Raw genomic sequence first — 16,114 nt, forward strand, 5'->3', positions numbered from 1 at the left:
AAATTATTTATTTCCTCGCACTCGCTTTAAATTATTTATTTCCTCGCACTCGCACTACTTTTATTTACTTTCCGCACTCGCACTACTTTTATTTACTTTCCGCACTCGCACTACTTTTATTTACTTTAATGCACTTTTACTTTACCATGTCTAACTAAATCCAAAAGGTTAGAATGTAAGGATCTTAATTGAACCGATAATTCGTACAATTGTTCATAGAAACACTTAAGAGCTATTTTAACTTTCAACTTAAGTTTTCCCGCACTTCAATTCCGTTGGGTAAGATCGAAAGTCGTCCAACGTCTTTTTAAACTTAATTGTTTTTAACTATTTCAAAAACAGCGAAAGCGCTTTGTCTAGTTCATTAAGAGTTTTTAACATTAAGAAGAAAACAGATTTTAAAACTATTTTCGGACGCGTTTATAAGTTTAGAGTCTGGTTCGTGAGAACCTCTTTTGGTTAAGAAATACAGGTTATAATACTTTTCAACTTAGTCAAGATAGTATATTTCTTAAAAATAGGTTTACTACTCTAACGCAATGCGCGCCTTTTTATAAGTGACAATAAGAGGGTCTGATTAGGGAGTACAACTCGGTTCTGAATACGCGAAAGCGACAGTTCCCGTTAAATTAGTTCTTTTCAAAGTAGGAAACATTGCCCATAAGTAGCTCTATTAGCAAGTACTTGGATTATCAATTAATTATGTGAATTACATTCGACCCTGTCTTTATTAATTAATCTTTATTCAACACTTTACTTTTCATTGCACAATCCAAAAACACTTATTTTGATTGCCTTTGATAAGCACCATAACAACAGATAACGATAGATTGACACTTGGTCTCTGTGGATTCGATAATCTTTTATATTACTCTGACGCGTTCGTATACTTGCCAAAACAATGCATCAAGTTTTTGGCGCCGTTGTCGGGGACCAATTTCGTCAAATTTCATTTTCGTATTGTTATATCGTTTAGACTTAGGTCATTTCCTGCCGGTCAATGCAAAAAACTCGCAGCACCGGAAGTTTAAATTTAGTAAACCCTCTGGCGGAACCTGAACGTTACGCTCGCGCACGTTTATTCTTTCATAGAATTAAGAGAGCTATGGCTGAAGATCAAAACCAAAGACCTCTTAAAGATTTCGCTCAACCATCTAATGAAGAACCTAGTTCTAGTATAGTAAACCCAATAATTCCAGCAAATAATTTCGAACTTAAACCATCTTTGTTACAACTAGTGCAACAGAGACAATTCGCGGGGCTCGCTACCGAGAACCCTAACCAACATTTAAAAATATTTCTTCAATTAGTAGATACTTTTAAAACCAATGGAGCTTCTCCTGAGGCAATACGTTTAAGATTATTTCCTTTTTCCCTCAGAGATAAAGCCCTATCATGGTTAGATTCCCTTCCACCCAATTCCATTACAACTTGGGATAACCTTAGAAGAGTATTTCTTGCTAGATACTTTCCCCCAAGTAAGACCGCCGTTCTTCGAAACCATATAACTAGATTTACCCAAAACCAAGGAGAATCGTTGTTCGAAGCTTGGGAGAGATATAAAGAGTTGTTACGAGCATGCCCACATCATGGCTTAGAAAATTGGTTAATCATTCAAACCTTTTATAATGGACTTCACTATAACACAAAGATGACCATCGACGCTGCCGCAGGCAGTGCTCTGATGAACAAACCTTATCCTGAAGCTAGTGCCCTCATTGAAGATATGGCTCAAAACCATCAATCATGGGGAGTCTAACGAGCGACAGTTGAAAAGAAGGAAGCCCAAGGAGGAGTGTATGAACTAAGCTCTATAGACATGATGCAAGCTAAAATGGACGCATTAGCCCTCAAAGTCGAACATATGTACACAAACCTGAATACTGTAGCCGCAGTTTCGTCGGATTGTGAGATATGTGGAACCAAAGGACACCAATCTGCAGAATGCAGTCTATTAAACGAAACCCACTTTGAGCAAGTGAACTACACCCAAGGGAACCCATACTCGAATACCTATAACCCTGGATAGAGGAATCACCCGAACTTCTCCTATAAAAACAATAACCCTATTCAAAATAATGCACCTCCGAGACCTAGTTATCAAGCCCCTAGATCAAATCAACCTATGCAACCTGTACCACCAAAGCCGAGCCTTGAGAAAATTATGAAAAATTTTATCACCGCTCAAACCCAACAAAACAAGGAGTTCATGAACCAAAACATTCATGTTAACGAATTGATTACTCAGGTAGGAACCAAGGTTGACCAAATAGTTACTCATACCAAGATGCTTGAAACCCAGATCTCTCAGGTAGCTTTAAACCAAGCCCCTCAGACTACACCTGGAGGACAATTCCCTGGACAACCCCAACAAAATCCGAGAGGACAAGCCAATGCCATTATCCTACGAAGTGGGAACGCTTATGATGAGCCGCCAAACCCAAGATTGAGTGAACCCGAAACTTCTAAGGAATGTACCAAACCCCCAGACAAAGTAAAGGAACCAGAGGAATCTGAAAACCAGGGAGGTCGAGAGAAAGGAGAAGAACCTAAAGATAAAATTTACGTACCACCCCCGCCGAATAAACCCCCTATACCATATCCGCAAAGACTCAAACAAACCCAGATCAATAAACAGTATCAAAAATTTATTAAAGTTATAGAAAAACTTCATGTAGAAATCCCTTTCATAGAATCCATCACCCAAATACCTTCTTATGCAAAGTTTCTGAAAGACATCCTTACCAACAAACGTAGACTTGACGATCCGAAGCCTTTGGAATGTAATGCTATTTCCGAGGACAAATTAGCAAAGAAAGATAAAGATCCTGGAAATTTCTCCATTCTTTGTCTGTTGGGTAATCATATCATCGATAAAGCTTTTCTAGACTCAGGAGCTAGTGTGAGCTTAATGCCTTTAGCAGTTTGTGAGAGGTTAAACTTAGGAGAATTACAACCCACTAAGATGTCACTTCAGTTAGCCGATATATCTGTTAAATATCCGATAGGCATTTTAGAAGATGTTCCTGTTAGGATAGGTCAGTTATTTATCCCTACCGATTTCGTTGTCATGGACATCAAAGAGGACAATGATATACCAATCCTTCTAGGTAGACCATTCTTATCGACTGCAGGAGCCATAATAGATGTCAAGAAAGGAAAGTTGACATTTGAGGTAGGTGACGAGAAAATAGAATTTATACTTTCGAAATTTCTTATGGCACCTATGATGGGAGACTCGTGTTATGCCTTAGATATCATTGATGAATGTGTTAGAGAATTAGAACAAAAAGAAATTATAAAAACAATTAAGTTACCATCAACTCTCATAAAGGAAGATGATGACTTTAAGAAACCCTACATCGATGATAACCTTTACGAATGTTTATCCCTTACCCCAGATCCTTTGCCATGCCCTAAGAAACCAACCTTAGAACTTAAGGAACTGCCTAAGAACCTGAGATATGAGTTCCTCGATGAAAAGATGAACCGTCCAGTGATAGTTAGCGCTACCTTGAGCCATGAGGAAACGAACCAACTTTTAGACGTTTTACGAAGACATCCCTCAGCCTTAGGATATAATATCTCTGACCTGAAAGGTATAAGCCCATCCGTATGCATGCATCGGATTTCGCTAGAAGAAGATTCAAAACCCTCTATGGAGCATCAGAGAAGAATAAACCCTATAATGAGTGATGTTGTTAAGAAGGAAGTTCTTAAGTTACTTGAGGCAGGTATAATCTATCAGATCTCGGATAGTAAGTGGGTGAGCCCTGTGCATGTAGTACCTAAAAAGGGAGGCATCACAGTCGTGCAAAACGATAAAGGCGAACATATAGCAAAACATTTAGAAGGAGGATGGCGGATGTGTATAGATTATAGAAAATTAAATAAAGCAACTAGGAAGAACCATTTCCCTTTACCATTTATAGACCAGATGTTAGAGCGTCTAGCCAGACACTCTTACTTCTGCTATCTAGATGGATACTCTGGATTCTTCCAAATACCTATACACCCCGAAGATCAAGAAAAAACTACCTTTACATGCCCTTATGGAACTTTTGCCTATAGACGAATGCCGTTCGGCCTCTATAATGCCCCAGCCACTTTCCAACGCTGCTTGATGTCAATCTTTGCAGATTACCTAGATGGTATCATGGAAGTATTTATGGATGATTTCTCGGTTTGTGAATTCGATTTCCACAATTGTCTTGCTAACCTTGAGAAAATCCTGGAGAGATGCGTGGAGGTGAACCTCGTGCTAAATTGGGAAAAATGTCATTTCATGGTGACCGAAGGAATAGTTTTAGGACATATAGTTTCCGAAAAAGGTGTAGAGGTAGATAAAGCTAAAATAGAAGTTATAGAAAACCTAAAACCCCAAAAAACCATCAGAGAAATCCGAAGCTTTCTTGGACACGCTGGATTCTACCAGCGTTTTATTAAGGACTTCTCCAAAATAACCAAACCTTTAACTGGACTTTTAATGAAAGATGCTGAATTCATTTTTGATGAAAAATGTAATGACGCATTTAATCTTTTAAAACAAGCATTAGTATCTGCACCCATTATGAAACCACCCGATTGGTCGGAACCTTTTGAGATAATGTGCGATGCTAGTGATTATGCAGTTGGAGCCATTCTAGGACAAAGGAAAGATAAAAAATTACATGCCATTTATTATGCCAGTAGAACCCTAGATGCTTCCCAACTTAACTACGGAACAACTGAAAAAGAATTACTCGCTGTAGTTTTCGCTATAGACAAATTTAGATCTTATCTAGTAGGAGCAAAAATTATTGTTTACACCGATCATGCTGCCATTCGTTACCTATTAAGTAAAAAAGATGCCAAGCCCAGGTTACTCCGATGGATTCTATTACTACAAGAGTTTGATTTAGATATAAGAGATAAAAAAGGCATTGAAAATGTAGTAGCCGATCACCTTTCTAGGCTAGAACATCAAAAACCTGAACTAGTACCCATAAACGATGATTTTGCCTATGATAGACTGATCGCTAGAGTAGAAACCATTGAAGATAATAACCTAGATCTTTATGAGCATTCCCAAAATTCTTTAGCAATAAGTAACGTACCCTAGTATGCAGATTTCGTTAATTACCTAGCTGCTGATATAGTACCCTTTGATCTTGACTACCACCGCAAGAAGAAATTCTTCCACGATGTGAGAAACTTCTATTGGGACGAACCACTCCTTTTCAAAAGGGGTAAAGATGGCATTTTTTGCCATTGCATTCCAGAAAAAGAGGTAAATAGTATTATCGAGCATTGTCATTCTGCACCTTATGGTGGACATGCGAGCACCTCTAAGACATAAACCAAGATTCTTCAAGCTGGCCTATTCTGGCCTACCATGTGGTGTGATGTCTATGCTTACATTGTCAAGTGCGATAGATGCCAACGCATTAGAAACATTTCAAGACGTGATGAAATGCCTCTAAGAAACATTCAGGAAGTAGAACTCTTCGACGTATGGGGTATAGATTTCATGGGACCTTTCCCACCATCCTTAGAAAACAGGTTTATCTTAGTAGCTGTAGACTATGTGTCTAAGTGGATTGAAGCTATAGTTGCACCCACAAACGACACTAGGGTAGTAATCAAACTATTTAAAAACTATATATTCCCTAGATTTGGAACACCACGTTTAGTCATAAGCGATGGAAGATCACACTTTATATCGAGAATATTTGACAAACTTTTAGGAAAATATGGAGTTAGGCATAGAGTAGCAACACCATACCACCCACAGACTAGTGGCCAAGTAGAAGTATCTAATAGGGAGATAAAACAAATCCTAGAGAAAACTGTTTCTATTTCTAGGAGAGACTGGTCTCAGAAGCTTCAAGAAGCATTATGGGCCTATAGAACCGCTTTCAAAACCCCTATAGGAACTACTCCTTACCAACTAGTCTATGGAAAATCTTGTCACTTACCGTTCGAATTAGAGCATAAAGCCTATTGGGCCATTAAAACTTTGAATTTAGACTACCTAGCCGCTGGAGAAAAGCGTACCCTAGACATCCATAAATTAGAAGAACTTAGGCAATCGGCCTACGAGAATGCAAAAATATATAAAGAGAGGACAAAAGCCTATCACGACAAAAGAATAGTAAAGAAAAACTTCAATATAGGCGATTTTGTTCTCCTTTTCAACACTAGGTTGCGACTCTTCCCTGGAAAGCTACGTTCAAGATGGACCGGTCCCTTCGAAGTATCCAAGATTCTGAGATCCGGAGCCGTAGAAATCAAGAACGATACCTGTAGCCCATTCATTGTAAATGGACAAAGACTGAAGCTCTACGAAGGAGGAGACATTCCAGCATACTACTCAAGCCACACCCTGATTGATCCACCAATTCCTACTACTACAAGTGTATAAATTCTAATCGTCAAGCTATTGACGTTAAACAAGCGCTGCGTGGGAGGCAACCCATGGTTTTTCTTTCATTTTACTTTTTCGCATTTATTTATTTTATTTTTTATTTTATTTTATCATATTTTGCATTGAGACTAAAATTTGAATGGTTTGTATTTTCAGGATCACTTTCTTAACTTTTACAGGATGCAGGATATCAATGACATGCACGTGGCCTATAGAGATAATGCTCAGAGAGAACGCACATCGCTCTGTATCAGTGTCCTATGGCACCCACACGTTATCCCGATCAGCACTGTATGGAGGCACTGGGTATCGAGCCGAGTATCCGATTCCTTAGCCACCAGCTTCACTGGGACGAATTTGCCGATGACTTGAGTAACACATATAGGAACCTGACTTTGGAGTTCCTAAGTGTAAAGACAAAGTCTCATACAACATACGATGTCAAGTTTCGATGATGACAAAAGACCACCATGCAAGTCTACGAACAAATGCATCACGTTACCTACCATATCCTTTTTCACGTTATCCTAAAGCTACTATAATCATTAAAGACATATAAACAAAGCGTGATCATGACCAAATATGTGAAAATCACTAACCACAGCTTTTTTGCAGATTTAAAGGCTTTGAGTCGACCATAGGGGTCAGCTCAAAGCTCACGGGTCGGCGCAAAGGCTCTGGCCAAATTGGAGGGAGTCAGCGCAAGAACCCTTTGCGTCGACGCATAGGGTCGACGCTTAACTCACGGGTCGGCGCAAAAATCCCTTGCGTCGACGCATGCAGTCAGCGCGTGCCCCACGGGTCAGCGTGCGCTGACCCTATGGTCGACCGTTCGCGCGCAAACTCAGTTTTCTGAGTTATTTCAAAGTTTAAATTTCTGTTCTGTCTGTTTGGTTTTGTCTGTTACTATAAATAGAAGTAAAAACACTTCTGTTAACTAACATTTGAATTTTTGAGTACAAGTGTTCAAGGAAACAAGAAAGAGTGAAATAGTTGTCAAAGATTCATCATCTTCATCTTCAACAGTCCAAAATTCATCAACTGCACACAATAACTGTTGATGCGATTTGTGATACTTTGAAGGTGATAAGGTTCGAGGTAGCGATTGAAGAATCGAGTTCGAGTTGAAGTCTTGGCAGGTTCTTTCTTGAATAAAACCATTAGGGTTTTATCCTCCAATACCGGTTTGCGTTTGGGGGTTTTTGGACGGGTTGCTTCATTATCATTCAGCTGAGCGAAGGTAACTGATAAGAGAAAGTCTTCATCAGTTTAGTAGCGGAGTCGGTGATTGAGCAGTGAAGAATCCGGGTTTGATTCGTTCGTGTTCGTGATCAGCCGGGCCAAGGGGTTGAAGAACGGAAGGTTCATCAACGAGCGGCAGGAAACGGAGGACAAACATCAACAATCAAAGGTCTTGATTCATCTTGAATCAAGGGGCAAGGAAAAGAAGTATCATTCAACATATTGCGAAATTCTGTTGTTTACATACTCTGCACTCCTTGTAAAAACGATTAAACATCACAGGTTATATCTATTGATCATCTCAATTCTATTTTTAGAATTGAGGGCAGACGTACCCCGAAGCGAGGACGGCGGGGGAACTGCCTCATCAAATCTCTGTCTTCTTTAATTTTCTGCACAAGTTAATTTTCAGCTTAATATTTAAGTGATTTTAGTTTAAGCAATTTTCTGACAAACATTGATTTAAGTTGAGAAAGTGTTGCAAACTGTTGTTGGAATACTAAGTACAATAACATATTGTACTAGGATAAATCGAAACACTTACTCAACTCAAAAATCACTTGGAGTGTTTGTGCACACCAAGTGTTTGTAAAATTGCCTAAGCCAAAATTGCCTTAAGTTTGCATTGAGTTTCAAGTTGGTATTTTGATTCATTGGAACTAGGCTTGCAAATAAGTGAACTATATAATTGATTGTGCTTTGTGTGTAGTAAATTGTATCTCTTTTAATCAAATATCCATTAGCTTAACGCATATCCGGTTTTCCAATAACGGTTCGTTTTTAGACTAATTTTCCTCGGCCGCTTCCGCACCTAAAAACATTTTTAAAACCAATTTTTCTTTTAAATTGGTAGCGCCGACTAAAGTTTTTAATTGGGATCTATTCAACCCCCCCTTCTAGATCCGTGCCATAGTCTAACAAGTGGTATCAGAGCCTGGTTCACTCCGTGCTTCAAAAATACAACGTTGATAGAAAATGGCTAACGAACCTAAAGGGGCTTACAATAGAGCTCCCGTTTTCAATGGTGAAAATTATAGTTATTGGAAAGACTGTATGCGGGTGCACATAAATTCCATAGATAGAAAAATATGGAATGTTATTCTCAATGGTCCAATTGAAATAACCATGACCAATGAGAATAATGAAATAGTGCCTAAGCCTGAAGCACAATGGACCGATGATGATGAAAAGAAATACAACTATGATTGGAAAGCCAAAAACATCTTAATCTCCTCATTAGGGGTAGACGAATACTATCGTGTATCCCATTGTCCTACTGCTAAGGCCATGTGGGATTCACTTCAAATTGCCCATGAGGGGACGAACGATGTTAAATTGGCTAGAATCAATACACTAACGCAAGAGTTTGATCTCTTTTTCATGGAGCAAGGGGAAACCATTGCCGACATGCAAAAGAGATTCACTCATCTAATCAATCGATTACATTCACTAGGTAAACCTATTTCCAATGATGTTGCTACTAATAAAATCTTAAGATGTCTTAACAGGGAATGGCAGCCAAAAGTGACCGCCATCAAAGAGGCAAACGATCTTACCATTTTGGACTTAACAACATTGTTCGGAAAACTACAAGAGCACGAACAAGTTCTATTAAGCTTGGAACAACATGAAAGGAAAGATAAGAAAGACAAAGCCAAGGTGAGCGAAAAGAAATCAATTGCTCTAAAGACTTCCTCCTCAAAGTCTCAAGCAAAAGAGCAAAGTGATTATTCTACGAGTGACGAAGAAGAAGAGGACAAGAGTGAAGATATGGGGCTGTTCGTCAAACGCTACAACCGTTACGTGAGAAAGAACGGCATCCAACATTCCGAGAAGAACTTAGTTAACTTCCGGAAGCAATCTAGGTTCTCCAAAAATGATGACTTCAAAGGAAAAACAACTAGAGGGTCGTGCTACAAGTGTGGAAAGCCGGGTCACTACAAACCGGACTGTCCGATGAATAAAAAGACAAAAGAAAAAGATTCATACAAATCGCATAAGAAACCATCAAAGCCAAGGAGGGCATATATTGCTTGGGAAAGCGATAGCGACTCCTCCGACGATGAAAGCTCAAGTGATGAAGATGAAAATGCAAATCTATGTCTCTCTGCTCATCAAAAGAATAAGAAGAAACAGGTACGACATTCTAAATACGAAAACTCCTCTAGTATGACCCATCAAGAATTACAAACTGCTTTTGAAACTTTACACTATGAAGCAAAAGAGGCCTTTAAAAGGCTTGCCTCAAATAAGAAAATTTTTTCTCATTTAGAACAAAAAATCCAAGAATCCGAAAGGAAACTTGAGGCACTTAAGGCTTCTATAGTGGAAAGCACAAAAACTAGTTATGAGGACCTTAAAAGTAGAATGATGAACTTTGGGTGTGATACTTGTTACATTTGGCAAGGTGAAGTAAGGAACCTAAAAGCCAAACTTAACAAGGCTCTTGAGCCCAAGATTACTTTTGCTATTGATAAATCTAATTTTCGAACAAGTATGGTTAATCCATATCAAAAGTACAAATATGTTATAAAGGATGAAGATAGCAAAAGTAATCAAAATGAAAAGTTCTCTTGTCTTTATTGTTGCAAGAAAGGTCATTCCATTGCTAAGTGTAGATTTAGGAGATTTTTAGTTCCTAAAGGCATTTATCAATGGATGCCCAAATGCAACCAATTTGCTTCTCACCACTAAGGACCCAATAAGCCATTGGGTACCTCCTTTTGTTAATTATCTTATCACAGGTACAATGCCTCGAGACTACCGAGAGAAGATGGGTTCTCGATAGTGGATGCTCAAGGCATATGTCAGGAGACATATCTCTCTTCATTGACTTCGTGGCTAAGAAGAAGGGATATGTAACTTATGGTGACAATAACCGAGGAGCAATACTTGGTAAAGGTAGTGTAGGTAATCCCTCTTCCACTACTATTTCTGACGTATTGCTTGTCGAAGGTCTTAAACATAACCTACTTAGCATCAGTCAGTTATGCGACAAAGGATACAATGTATCATTTTCAAAAGATTGTTGCAAAATTGTGCATACTGATGATAAGAAGAGCATGTTTAATGGTCTTCGTGTGAACAATGTCTATATGCTTGACTTAAATGAAGTATCGTTAACAAGTGACAAATGTCTTGTAACAATGAATGAAGATTCATGGTTATGGCATAGACGTTTAGCACATGTTAATTTCGACTTACTTAACAAAATAGTCTCAAAAGATCTAGTCCTAGGTCTCCCCAAAATTAAATTCACCAAGGATCACCTTTGTGATGCTTGTCAAAAAGGGAAGCAAACGAGGATCTCTTTTAAATCCAAAAACATCGTTTCAACAACGAGACCCCTCGAGCTTCTCCACATGGATTTATTTGGGCCATCTAGGATTAAGAGTCTAGGAGGAAACTATTACGGTTTCGTAATAGTGGACGACTACTCTCGATTTTGTTGGACTATTTTCTTAGTAAGTAAGAGTGACACATTCGCCGCCTTTGAACGATTTGCTAAGCTTTCTCAAAATAAACTAAACACAAACATTGTTGCAATTAGAAGCGATCATGGAGGTGAATTTGAAAATCACCTATTTGAAGAATATTGCGGTAACCATGGCATTGATCATAACTTCTCCGCTCCACGTACTCCTCAACAAAATGGGGTTGTGGAGCGTAAAAATCGAATTTTGGAAGAATTGGGAAGAACAATGATCAATGAAAGTGGCTTACCAAAATATTTTTGGCCGACGCCATTAGTACGGCTTGTTACGTTTTGAATAGGGTGCTCATTCGCCCCATTCTAAACAAAACACCGTATGAACTTTTAAAAGGGCGAAAGCCAAATGTTTCTCACCTTCATGTCTTTGGTTGCAAATGCTTTGTGTTAAACAATGGAAAGGAAAACTTAGGGAAATTTGATTCCAAGGCCGACGAAGGTATCTTCCTCGGATACTCTCAATCAAGCAAAGCATATAGAATTTACAACAAGCGATTACTTACAGTAGAAGAGTCTGTGCATGTTACCTTTGATGAATCCAATCCGAGAAACGTCGGAAAGGATAGTGTTTTTCATGGTGCAGGTACATCTACCAAAGACATACTCAATGATGGCGAGCCGGGGATTGATCAACCCGACACAATCAAAATTGAGGAGGACAAAGATGTACTCCATGATGAAACAGAAGTAGATCATCCGCCTTCAAACGATGATCTTCCTCAAGCTTGGAAGTCTTCCAAAGACCATCCAATCGACAACATTATCGGAGATATCTCAAAGGGCGTAACAACTCGATCTAAGATAAGTAATTTCTGTTATCACTTCGCTTTCGTTTCGCAGATGGAACCTAAAAACCCTAAAGAAGCCCTACTCGATGAACACTGGTTTTTATCAATGCAGGAGGAACTTAATCAGTTCACCAGAAATGAGGTTTGGGACCTTGTCCCTCCTCCGCGAGATCATCGAGTAATCGGCACCCGATGGGTGTTTAGGAACAAGCTGGACGAAAACGGGGTAATAACCCGTAATAAGGCGCGTTTAGTCGCGCAAGGGTATAACCAAGAGGAAGGCATCGACTATGAGGAAACTTATGCGCCGGTTGCCCGACTCGAGGCTATACGCCTTCTCCTTGCCTTCGCTTGTGCAAAGGATTTTAAGCTATTCCAAATGGATGTTAAGAGCGCTTTCCTTAACGGTCACATTAATGAAGAAGTTTATGTCGCACAACCTCCGGGTTTCGAATCCCATGAGCATCCTGATCATGTTTATAAACTAAAAAGGGCCTTGTATGGTCTCAAACAAGCTCCTAGAGCTTGGTATGAGAGACTAAGCAAGTTCCTACTAGATCAAGTTTACTCAAGAGGAAAGGTTGACACAACCCTCTTCATTAAACGTCAAGGAAAGCACTTGATACTAGTGCAAATTTATGTAGATGATATCATTTTTGGATCTACTAACATGAAGCTTGTGAGAGAGTTTTCTGACCTTATGCAGGGTGAGTTCGAGATGAGTATGATGGGGGAGCTCACATACTTCCTCGGTCTACAAATCAAACAGCTCAAAGAAGGAACGTTCGTGAGCCAGACAAAGTATTGTTTGGACCTTATCAAGAGATTTGACATGGCAAAAGCTAAGGCCATAGACACCCCCATGCCTACGTGTACCAACTTGAACAAAGACGAAGACGGTAAGGAAGTAGATGTAAAACGGTATAGAGGTATGATTGGTTCACTCCTTTATCTTACTGCTTCTCGTCCCGATATTATGTTTAGTGTTTGCATGTGTGCAAGATACCAATCATGTCCCAAGGAATCCCATTTAAAAGCCGTTAAACGGATACTTCGATATTTATCCGGTACTCCGAAGTACGGACTATGGTATTCCAAAGGTAACGATTGTTCTTTGGTAGGTTTTTCCGATTCCGACTTTGCCGGTTGCAAATCGGATAGGAAAAGCACAAGTGGCACTTGTCATCTATTTTCAAACTCTTTGGTTAGTTGGCATAGTAAGAAACAAGTTTCTGTCGCTTTGTCAACCGCCGAAGCTGAATACGTTGCAGCCGGTAGTTGCTGTGCCCAAATCTTATGGATTAAGCAACAACTATTGGATTTTAACCTAAAACTGGAACGTATTCCCATATTTTGTGACAACACGAGTGCTATTAACCTAACCAAAAATCCTGTGCTACATTCTCGCACTAAGCATATCGAAATTCGACACCACTTTCTTCGGGATCATGTAGAGAAAGGTGACATCGTGTTTGAACACGTAAACACTGAAAATCAACTAGCGGACATTTTCACAAAGCCGCTAGCAAATGAACCTTTCTTTCATATTCGCCGAGAACTTGGCATCCTCGATATTTCGGAACGGGCAGTCTAAACTGCTGTTTACATTCTTCCATCTTAAGCCTTAATACTGTACTTCTAACAAATTTCTGTTGTTGCAAGCACATGTCTAATGTTCACTGAGTCACTGTGGTATTAAGGTGATATCGTTCCTTTCTCTATATCTCTGCTAAAGCTCATGACTTCAAAATTTCTTCTCAAAATGATGTGGTTTATATATATATATTCCCTTAATATATCCATTTGGTTGTGTATTGATGTATATACTGTTGCTTATGCATCAAACTAGTCATTGCATGTGGTAAACAGTGGAAAATGAAAATTTGTACAGTATGAGTCGACCGCACTAGGGTTATGGTCGACGCATGATAATTAATTTCTGCATATTTTCAAAAATCAAACAGTATGCGTCGACGCATACAGGGGTATGGTCGACGCATCGCTCGAAAATTCCGTTTTTCTGCAGAAAAATTTGAATCATCACTCATGCATTCCATCATTAAATGTGCAATTACATTCCATTACCTTTCAAACTACCCACTACTTTGTAACTTGCATCTACCTAGTGGCTATTGCTCCTTGATCTTCCATCTTCCCAAAACCCTAAACCTTTCCACTATAAATTGGGAAAAACCCCTCTCTTGAAAAATCACTCTCAAAACCCTCATTAAACCTTCTCTATACATCCAAACACTCTGTCTCAAACACACTCAAATGGCTTCTTCATCACGCAGACCTTCCGGCAAGAGACCACGTGAATCATCCGGTGTATCCCTTCCCATATCTGCCGTATCTCTCGTTCCACCTGCTCGTGTTGAAATCTTCAACAAAGACATAGGTAAACGAGGAGTTATGCCACAACATGCATTCTACAAGCTTACCGCTGAACGCATGCAACTCGCTCGAATCGTGGGCCTATTGCAGCATCAAGGCTTCATAAATTTCTTGGAGTGCAACTCTCAATACAGTGAAGACCTTGTCCGAGTCTTCTACTCCGGTCTTCATGAGAATTTTCGCGGACACAAACTCTCCTCCAAAGTTGGCTCTGCTAAGGTATCAGTTAAATCAAACTTTTGGAATAGATATTTTGATTTGTCTGTGGATGATGCTGGAAACCCCCTGCCTGAGGTGACTGATTCTCACCACATTGATGGCTATGAGTTTAAGAGTGCATTAAATGACATGTTGGAAGAGCCATATCCTGACGAGTTTGTGCAGAGTGACTTGTTCCCACGAACCGTCACTGCAGGCAAACTGGGCGCCGGGGAAAGGATTCTCCATTGGATTGTCTCACGCATCCTGCGGCCCAAGAAGGGCGGTCTCTCTAGAGTCGAACAGCCCGAAGTTCATTTGCTTTACATTCTGAAAAATAAGATAAAAATTAACTGGCCATACTACATTGCCAGTAGAATGTATGGCCTTCGGGATTCCGGACGAGGAACCGCTCTTACCTACGGATCCTTCATCCAAGAAGTCCTCACATCTGCCAATGTTAGTCATCCATCCTTCCCGCTCAAATCAATCTCACCTGACAAAGAGTTTAGCACAAAAACCATGTCTATGATGGGCTATGTATGGTGCAAGGAGCAGAAGAAATACAAGTTTGTTAGAAGAGGATATGTTTCTCCAAGGGTTGATAGTGATGAAAGTGAAGAACAAGATGATGAAGTGGAAAGAGAACAAGAAGACGAAGAAGAAGAAGAAGAAATAAGGCACAATGATGCTTACATTGGTGGAGACGCAAGTCCTTCACCAGTTGGCATGCATGATCACTCCGGCTCTGCTTGGGTACAGCAGCCGGATACATATGAAGAAGATGCTCCAAAATGGGGTGGCTGGGGTGAATGGCAACATTCAGGTTGGACAACACAACGTGAATTTTACCAGCCATATCACCAGGTTGAGGAAGAACTTCCTCCATCCCCTCCACATCAAGCTGATTCTTCAGAGCTGTTGGAGATGATGCAAAGCATGCAACTTGCCCAACAAACATTCATGCAATCCCAAGATGACCGACTTGCTTAAATCAACAGTCAACTTCAAACCCAAAATGAGCGGCTCGAAAATCTCTCCACAAGCCTAAATGAACGGTATGCAGATTTGGATCGGCAAGTCACCGGGAGTCTTAGGCATCTGGAAGGTGTCACCGATTACCTAGAAACTCTGGCTGACCCCAGCAGAAATCCAGGCGTATGCTACCATCCTGGACACCGTCACTTAAGACAATAGCCATTCATATGCACTTTACATCTTGCTTGTTATTTTTGCATGTATTTTGTTGTTGTTTTGCCTGTCTATGCACCACAACTTCATTATGTATTTTCTCATTCTTAATTAATGACTACTGCTAAGAAATGATATTTGTGTGATATTATTTCGTTGGTATCTACTACTGCCTGTGAATTTATCGTTGCAACCTTGAATAATTACTCTGTCTCTCTTTTTGATGTTGTCAAAGGGGGAGAAAAATGCTGACATTGCTGACAAACTAACAGTCTGACAAACTGCAAATGGCCTTAGATTACAAAAGAAAGGGGGAGTGTGCAAAATGTGTTAATACTGCATGATGTTCGTCACGCTGAGTTATACGGGTTGTCATCATCAAAAAGGGGGAGTATGTAAAGACAA

The 16,114-nt window shown here is 39.7% G+C and overlaps 1 non-coding gene across 1 annotated transcript; it reads right to left on the reverse strand.

The window, feature by feature from the left end:
* Positions 1-1,489: 1,489 nt before the first annotated feature.
* Positions 1,490-1,596, reverse strand: LOC127088552 (small nucleolar RNA R71). Its single transcript, XR_007790383.1, has one exon. It is a non-coding gene; the product is annotated as a small nucleolar RNA R71 (small nucleolar RNA).
* Between the last annotated feature and the right edge of the window lie 14,518 nt (positions 1,597-16,114).

This window comes from Lathyrus oleraceus, chromosome 5 (assembly GCF_024323335.1).
Source record: "Lathyrus oleraceus cultivar Zhongwan6 chromosome 5, CAAS_Psat_ZW6_1.0, whole genome shotgun sequence".
In the NCBI taxonomy this organism is placed as follows: Eukaryota; Viridiplantae; Streptophyta; class Magnoliopsida; order Fabales; family Fabaceae; genus Lathyrus; species Lathyrus oleraceus.